We start from the raw sequence: 8,967 nt of genomic DNA, 5'->3' as shown, positions 1-8,967 counted from the left end.
GGGCCAGCCAGCAACATGCAGAGTGTGTTTGTTTACACTGACAAAAAATAGGAATTAAATGAAGATTTTATTTTTGAGAATTCAATCAAGATTTTTTGGCTTTATTGAAGTGTATTTTTCAGATGAAAACGTTTATTTTAAGAAGAGAGAAGCTAACTTCTGGGAGCTATTCAGTTTTCAATTGGTTTATTCAATTGAATTATATTTATTATTATAATTATAAAGTATCTTCATACTAAAATAGGCATTCATTTAAATTAGAATAACTATTTTGAATTGGTTTTTTAGGTTAACAAATCAGCCTAAAACAAAATAATACAAAATTCAAATTTAACAAAAATGTTGACAATTTTAATGACCCCTTATAGAGGAATATAGCCTCTGAAAAATCATTCCCTTTTTGAATAGATATTTGCTAATTCAAATAAATTAATAAATTAGACTTGCCTCCTTATTTCTTTTCAGATGTTCTTGCTTGTCCTTGGCGATCTGAATATATGGAAATATCTTAACTAAAAAAAAATTTATTTGTTGCAGTGTGCTATAGCAACATGTTCGAACGCTTGCTCTCTTTCTCTCTCTCTGAACACTCAGAAAAAAATGATTCAAAAATATTTTTGAATTCTTTAAAATACTCAAAATTTAAAAATAACAAAGTAAACTTTTGATAGAGTAAACTGAACCTATAAATATATAAAAAGTGACTGAGTAAGGTTTTAGTGACATCACTTTGTTTATTTTTTAAAGTTGTAAGAAGGGTTAATATTTTAAGATTGTAGTACTAGTTTTCGATGAAAAAGTCGAGTTTCTGTTCAAAGTTAGAGTTTCTAAAAACCAAAAATATAGTTTCTTAACTCAACATGTGTGGGTTGCCGCTCGAACTCCCTAGAGTCTGGTGCTGTGGGCGTGCGAGTGGCTCCAACGGCCGACCGTTCGCTCACTTTTTTGAGAGCGAGAAACTGGTTTCCAATCAGACTTGACCGGCATGTGGGTTTCCTCGTGGAAATCGGCGTTGGGGATGGGTAGCCAGCGAGAACGGCAGACGCAGTTGAGTGACGCCGGATGGGCTTGGATGGCAGAGGTAGAGGCGGGGCAGACAGTTCTCGAATAGGGCGTGGAAAATTTAGGAAAATATATTAACAAAAAAGATATAACAAATAGGAGATTGGAAGATTCAATAACTAAAAATAGAAGTAGTGAACTTGTAAATTTATTAAATATTTAGAAAGAGCTTTAAAAGTTTTTATACAATTATTTTAAAGTACTTTAAGTACCTGAAGTCACCTCTGAGCACTCCCACATATTCCGTGGCTCAACATTTGGTTATTATTCCTCCCTAGAACCCACTCGTTGATTTATTATAGGCACGTTTCCGTCCATTTATGGGTTAAACACTTTTATGGCAACTGCTAACTCGGACTTGCCATTAAACATGTAATAAAGCCCTGAACTTTGGCCACATGCAAAGCCAACCGAGCGAAAAGAAAGTCCAACTTCAAGCGCAATTTTCAATTCCCCTTAGCATTGTCAAAAATTTTTCGTTGGCTTGATTTATTTAGCCCCGAAACGTAACAGAAACAACAAAGGAAAACAAAAGTTAAAAAATTAATTATGACAAAGTCAAAAAGTCCAAAAATTATTAATGAAAGTGAAATTATCATCAACGAACCGAAAACAGAAATAGATAAAGACCAAGTTGTGTTATTTTTTTTGTCTGCTCGATAATTTGCGGAATAGCTAACAAAAAAATTCGTTAGATCTTGATAGATGAAGATGATGGGTGAATGTCGGTGCTGATGGCTCTGCAGAGTTGTGAAAAACTTGTGCGAAAAATGCGGAACCAATTTGATTTGTTTGCTTATTGAGATTGATTTAATTAGCCAAAGCACGGCAACTTATGCAACTAACCTAACCCGGGGTGGCAATTAAGAATTCATGAATCAGGCCCTAATTAGAGGTCAGCGCTTAACGAACTCTAAGATGCCGCAACGAAGCAGGTAGAAGATAGGTTCGAAGGTGTAAGATATGGAGGCTCATATTTTAATATCAAGAAGGAAGCCCCGGGGGCTAGGGTATAAGAAATGACAGCTTCTTGTTACACGGCATTCCTCTGTCGAACGGTTAAATATTTGAGAAGAACACAGCAGTGCAAATGGAAATGGTATCATAGCACGCTTTTCACACGACCGTGTGAAAAGTACACACAAAGCCAGTCATTCGGGGGAGTTGTTCTAGGGCCCTGGGTCTGTGCTCCTCCTAGGCAATGCGGGGAGTCAGTCACCACCTTCTCCTCCAGCCACCAAATGAAGATGCAGACGTGACGAAGGTATGCTCCAGTTACAGAACGCCGTTCGCGGTGTAAATACAGCGGGCTTTTCATACAGTAAGGCCTGGGAGTGGAAGAACTTACATTCGTAAGCTCATCAGTAAAATAGAGTTCCCTTAGCGCTTCTGTATTTATTTTAAATACATTTTTCTTTAGGAAATTTATTTTTAAAAAATATACCTTAAATTGTTTAAGTTTCTTCTTAGCCAATCCATCCAGTTCCTCATGTACTGACCGCCTGAAGATGTAATTGCAGACTCAGCTGCAAGTTAATGGCCAACGGTCAGCAGCTGCCGCAGCCAAAACAGACGTGCTCCAATTGTAAACAAAATCGCTGGGGCTAAAAAGTCGCTACAGCCGGCATCTGTATCCGAATCGGAATCTGCACTTGTGCGAGTTGTGGATGTATCTGCATCTGCGGCCCCGGATGGCAGCAGAGTCTGCGATGAAGACGACTTCCCCTGCTGCTTCTGGCTGGCTTTTTGGGTGCCCAGCACATTTCCTATAAATAGTAGCAGTAAATCATAAATAAAACAAGAACGATTGATGCAATCAATCAAGTTGCTGCCACTTCGAGATACAATTGTATCTGCATTCGATTGATAGGTGTAATTGGGCGGCCTGAGTGTACTTGGAATTTATTTGATCTAGGCAATCATACTTACGGTTTAAACATCACTTAACCTTATCCGAGATCACTGGGGATGTGGCAGTAAATCAACCTCCAGCTGGCAGCTGATATTGGCCTCAGGATCGATATCATAAACAAGAACTTCCGATTGCGGCGTCTGCTCAAGTGGCAAGTGCCACGAGCGGCCTTAAACGAAACCAAGTACCTTATTAAAGCCAAAATAAAAAAAAACTTAAAACTTTTAGCAGCTGAGCGGCAACAGCTTGGGGACCCTAAACAGGTGGCATCGGCAGTTGGATCAGAGACTGAAACAGGAGCACAGGGTCTGTCGACGTCTTGGCCATATCCGCTGTCAGCGTTGTCAGGTGGCCAAGCTCTGGGCCAGGTCAAGCGGAAAGGCGTCGAAGTGTCCTGCAACAGAGGAGGGATCACCGACATTTGGCCTTCATAACTCATTTCAGTATCCATTGTGTTGAGAAGCTTACTAGGAATTTTGAATTTGTGCTGAATTCTTTTGCTGTGGCTTTTGGGTATTAATTAAGTTTGTTTCCACAGAATTCAGGTATGCAAAATGTCATGTCCTTTGTGCTCGATTCCAAGACTTGGGATTTTTATACAAATTCCTAATCAATTAGGTATGAAGGTTGTAGTTTACCATACAAGCACACTAAAGATTCTAACATATTTAGAAATAAATCATTATTATTTAGAAAATTTATTTTTAAATTATACAAATCTCAATATTTATTGCTCTAAAAAAGTATACATCTCATTCTCTTTAACCCATGTTTACTTTGCTTATTTTTCGTCCATCGTCTGTCTGCATTTTGATAATTAAAATGATATATTAATGCTGGATGATTTATTGTGCGAAACGTTTTCGTTTTTCGCCAGTTAATTATTGTGCTCATCGTTTGGGCCAAGAACGTTTTTAATAAGGCCTTTAAAACACTTCAAAAAATACAACAAAAACATTGAGTTGCCTAGATACATTTTCACTTTCGACTAATGTCTGTTTGGATTACCAACTTTCGATTTCAATCGCATTCGCAGCGCACACACGAACCGCGAGCGAGAAATTGTATCTTATGGATTGCACACTATAAATCAACATTAAATGTCGCTTATTGGGGGCGGCACTGGCGAAGGCGCCTTGACAGCAAATGCTACTTGTTCGGGCCAAACTTAAGCAAGCCTTTATAATGCAAAAAGATGCTTTTTATTTCATGTTTTCAGTATGCTACAATTTGAAAAATGGTTAGAAAAATCACTGGGAAATTGCTTGTGTTAGCAACGTGGATTTAAGTCATTATTAAATGCCAATTATGTTAATTTTTATTGTGAAATATTCATGGGCAATAAGATCAAGACATTGTGACACTTTCGACCAGGTCTTATCGATTTTTGATTATAGATTTTTGGGTAGTAAGCTTCTCTGGATTTCTTCCATTCCCCGTCGAGTCTAAACAGTATCATTTACAAATTATTTACACTCCCCAACCCATAATGATATTTCCATTCCGAGCACACAATATCCACAAATCAAACGGGATATTAATGACACTCAAATGTCTATATTACAACGCATGAATCGTAAAGAACGCCGTCCGGGAATTCTATCCAGCAAAAGGGGGAAGTCTAGAGAAATTAGTGGAACGGGTTTTCGGTTAGAAACTTGCTGCAACTCCGCAAGGTTTATGGCAAGCACTAAAAACTTTTCAAATATTCCAAAAGTTATTTGTTTTGACGCAGCAGAGAGCTGCACGCGGAGCTGGCATACATCTGCTGCTAAACAAATTTCATAAATGTTTTATAATGTTCAGAGCTTAAGCTCCGGCGGGGGGTAACTATAACTTTTCAAATCATATTATTACTCACAAAACAATGAAAGATGATAATGGCTGTCTCTGCTTGGCACTCAACTAGGGGACGTGGTTAGTGTCCAATATCTTGGTTTTGTGGAAAAGTTGTTAAAGTAAATTTAAACTACTTGTAAATGCCAATGAGAGATGATGATTAAGTCATCGTATGGAAATTGCATTTAATATATAAGAGAGCTCTTTAGTAAAAATTAAATTCGTCATGCAGTAATTACTTTATGCCATAAATTAATAGATTTTGCAGGCTTCGAAACAAAAGGTTTTTTGTCACAGAAGCTTAAAGTATATTAAACCATCAAGATGCGAGTTTCTACAACATTTATTTTTATCGGGATCTTCAGTAAGTTAAACTTTTTCTTAAAAATCTTTTTTAAAATAATAAACTCTTTATTAGCCACAATCTCCACACATTTTCCACCAGAAAACGCAGGACACATAGCGAGAGTATTCTGCCTGAGCGTTTTAAGAAATGTAATGGAGCAAACCCAGCTTCCAGAACAACTAGTTCTAAGTTGCCCCGATCCCACAAAGAAAGAAGAAGAGCTGACTGAACAGGTGAAAAGGATACAGATGGCGTTGATAAATCTCAAGGCATCTAAATGCAAATCAAAAGTAAAAAATAGAAGAAATTAATATTAAGAGCCACATAAAATATAGTAATTCTATAAAAACAAGAAAGAAAGCTAACTTTGGCCAGCCAAAGTTTGTATACCCTTGCAGGTAACAATAAAAATATATCATAACTAAGCCAAAAATGCATTAATTTCGATTCGGAAAGCAGTTTTGTGTTAGTTTTTATTAATTCAAAAAAACTGCATACCAAATTTAAAATATTAAGAAATCAAAATTTTTGGCCATTTTTGCTAATTTTAATGATGTTACCCCTTATCAAATTTCGCAAAAATTGCCAAAAAATCGATTTCTTCCGGACATGTCTAGAAAGATTCCGCTATTGATGCTGATCAAGAATTTATATACTTTATAGGGTCTCCTTCACAAACTTCTGACTGAAATTATAATACCCTGCAAGGGTATGAAAATGTACATTTATATCTGAATTCTACATTCGAGTTACTTTTATTACCCCAGAAGGTTTCAATAATGACTTTGATCGTGAAAAAAAGGTATCTTTAAAGTTAACACAAATAGCGAGATATATTTCCACAATCTTCTATTATTTTATTTTTCAACTGGATATATATTTCAAATAAAGAAAAATCAGTAAATTCAAGACTTCCTAAATATCCTCAGAGACTTTGTAAGGCTTGTCGTGCGTCAACATCTTTTTTTTCATCTTATGTTTTATAATGTTCAGAGCTTAAGCTCCGGCGGGGGGTAACTATAACTTTTCAAATCATATTAAAACTCACAAACCAATGAAAGATGATAATGGCTGTCTCTGCTTGGCACTCAACTAGGGGACGTGGTTAGTGTCCAATATCTTGGTTTTGTGGAAAAGTTGTTAAAGTAAATTTAAACTACTTGTAAATGCCAATGAGAGATGATGATTAAGTCATCGTATGGAAATTGCATTTAATATATAAGAGAGCTCTTTAGTAAAAATTAAATTCGTCATGCAGTAATTACTTTATGCCATAAATTAGTAGATTTTGCAGGCTTCGAAACAAAGGGTTTTTTGTCACAGAAGCTTAAAGTATATTAAACCATCAAGATGCGAGTTTCTACAACATTTATTTTTATCGGGATCTTCGGTAAGTTAAACTTTTTCTTAAATAATCTTTTTTAAAATAATAAACTCTTTATTAGCCACAATCTCCACACATTTGGTCTTCGCAGAGAGCAATTCAAAAGAAAATTTCGAAGATCTATCTTCATTCTTAGTAATGGCCAGGACCTTAGATGGTATTTAAACTATATAAATGTATATAATTTTAATAAATAATTTCAACATTTAACCCATTCAAACCAGATAACGCAGGACACATAGCGAGAGCATTCTGCCTGAGCGTTTTAAAAAGTGTAGACCAGATGGAGAAAACCCGATTTCAAGAAGAAAATCGTTGCCCCGATCCCATGAAAGTAGAACAAAAGCTGACTGAACAGGTGAAAAGGTTAACGATGGAGTGGAAAAATCTCAAGGCATCTAAATGCAAATCAAAAAAAAAATAAAAGGAAATTAGTATAAAGAGCCACATAAAATATAGTAATTCTATAAAAACAAGAAAGAAAGCTCACTTTGGCCAGCCAAAGTTTGTATACCCTTGCAGGTAACAATAAAAATATATCATAACTAAGCCAAAAATGCATTAATTTCGATTCGGAAAGCAGTTTTGTGTTAGTTTTTATTAATTCAAAAAAACTGCATACCAAATTTAAAATTATAAGAAATCAAAATTTTTTGCCATTTTTGCTAATCTTAATGATGTAACCCCTTATCAAATTTCGCAAAAATGGCCAAAAAATCGATTTATTCCGGACATGTCTAGAAAGATTCCCCTGTTAATGCTGATCAAGAATATATATTGTTTATGGGGTCGGAAATGATTCCTTGACTTAGAAAAGTATTATTTTGTATTATACAATCTGATTTCTTATATTAAAAAACTTCTTGATTTTTTTTTTTTAATTAAAACTATCATAACTCGGCCAAAAGAGCATTAATTTTAAATCGGAAAACTGTTCTGTGCAAGATTTTCTACAGTTAATAAATCTGTATACTTCATTTAAAAAATTTGGAAAATTCAATTTTTTATCAAAATCCAAAATTTCAATGATGTAACCCCTTATAAAATTGTGCAAAAATGGCCAGATTTCTTCCTGACATATCTAGAAAGATTCCCCTGATCAAGAATATATATACTTTATGGGGTCGGAAACGTCTCCTTTACTGCGTTGCAAACTTCTGACTGAAATTATAATACCCTGCAAGGGTATACATTTTCTTCTTAATGGTCCTTCCCAATATCACCCGAAGAATACTATAATCGCTGCATCTACAAAAGTGACTATAGAATGCAGTTTGCACAGCAGCAACTTGACTCGCAGTCTGGCGAATGCTCTCCCCTCCAATCGTTATAATCGATAAAGTTTTTACGATCTTCGATGCTGTAATGTGTTGTAAATTGATTTGATAGCATCCATTGAGCACTTTGAGGCCATGAAAGTGAGTATAAACTGGCAGGCGAACACGTTGAGTGCATTAATGCACGGAAACTGCTCCATCGCAATGCCTCCCAGCCAACTTCTTACTGTTCTGAGTAAGTCCTCTACACTTTAATGCTTTAAAATAATGTCTAGTTTGACTTTTTGCAGTTGTGGTCATTTCTATTCTAGGTCTGGGACTTGGCTCTGATTTGGATAAAATAAATAAGATGAAAAAAAAGATGTTGACGCACGACAAGCCTTACAAAGTCTCTGAAGATATTTAGGAAGTCTTGAATTTACTGATTTTTCTTTATTTGAAATATATATCCAGTTGAAAAATAAAATAATAGAAGATTGTGGAAATATGTCTCGCTATTTGCGTTAACTTTAAAGATAACTTTCTTTCACGATCAAAGTCATTATTGAGAACCCAGAATAATAAAAGTAACTCGAATGTAAAATTCAGATATAAATGTACATTTTTATACCCTTGCAGGGTATCATAATTTCAGTCAGAAGTTTGCAACGCAGTGAAGGAGACCCTATAAAGTATATATATTCTTGATCAGCATCAACAGGGGAATCTTTCTAGATATGTCAGGAAGAAATCGATTTTTTGGCCATTTTTGCAAAATTTTATAAGGGGTTACATCATCAAAATTTTTAATTTTGATAAAAAATTGAATTTTCAAATTTTTTAAATGAAAATCTTGCACAGAACAGTTTTCCGATTTAAAATTAATGCTCTTTTGGCCGAGTTATGATATTTTTAATTAAAAAAACATTTTTTAATATAAAAAATCCGATTTTATAATACAAAATAATATTTTTCTAAGTCAAGGAATCATTTCCGACCCCATAAACCATATATATTCTTGATCAGCATCAACAGGGGAATCTTTCTAGACATGTCCGGAAGAAATAGATTTTTTGGCCATTTTTTGCGAAATTTTATAAGGGGTTACATCATTAAAATTAGCAAAAATGGCCAAAAATTTTGATTTCTTAAAATTTTAAATTTGGTA

General features: G+C 35.0%; 3 long non-coding RNA genes across 4 annotated transcripts; 2 read left to right on the top strand and 1 right to left on the bottom strand.

The window, feature by feature from the left end:
* Positions 1–2,439: 2,439 nt before the first annotated feature.
* On the bottom strand, positions 2,440–4,973 carry LOC108074360 (uncharacterized). The gene is made up of 4 exons (XR_011444394.1): positions 4,836–4,973; positions 3,443–3,580; positions 2,992–3,368; positions 2,440–2,828 (listed from the first exon to the last, which is right to left on the bottom strand). It is a non-coding gene; the product is annotated as an uncharacterized lncRNA (long non-coding RNA).
* Positions 4,974–5,026: 53 nt separating this feature from the next.
* Positions 5,027–5,592, top strand: LOC138927946 (uncharacterized). The gene is made up of 2 exons (XR_011444393.1): positions 5,027–5,177; positions 5,232–5,592. It is a non-coding gene; the product is annotated as an uncharacterized lncRNA (long non-coding RNA).
* Positions 5,593–6,412: 820 nt separating this feature from the next.
* LOC108074368 (uncharacterized) lies at positions 6,413–8,307 on the top strand. 2 transcript variants are annotated; one of them, XR_011444392.1, is made up of 4 exons: positions 6,413–6,549; positions 6,605–6,700; positions 6,768–8,055; positions 8,132–8,307. It is a non-coding gene; the product is annotated as an uncharacterized lncRNA (long non-coding RNA). The 2 variants fall into 2 exon arrangements; XR_011444391.1 differs by having other exon boundaries at positions 8,111–8,307.
* Positions 8,308–8,967: the final 660 nt, after the last annotated feature.

This window comes from Drosophila kikkawai, chromosome 2L (assembly GCF_030179895.1).
Source record: "Drosophila kikkawai strain 14028-0561.14 chromosome 2L, DkikHiC1v2, whole genome shotgun sequence".
Taxonomy (NCBI): Eukaryota; Metazoa; Arthropoda; class Insecta; order Diptera; family Drosophilidae; genus Drosophila; species Drosophila kikkawai.
Note: the sequence above shows the minus strand (reverse complement) of the source record. Positions and strands in the feature narration are given on the sequence as shown.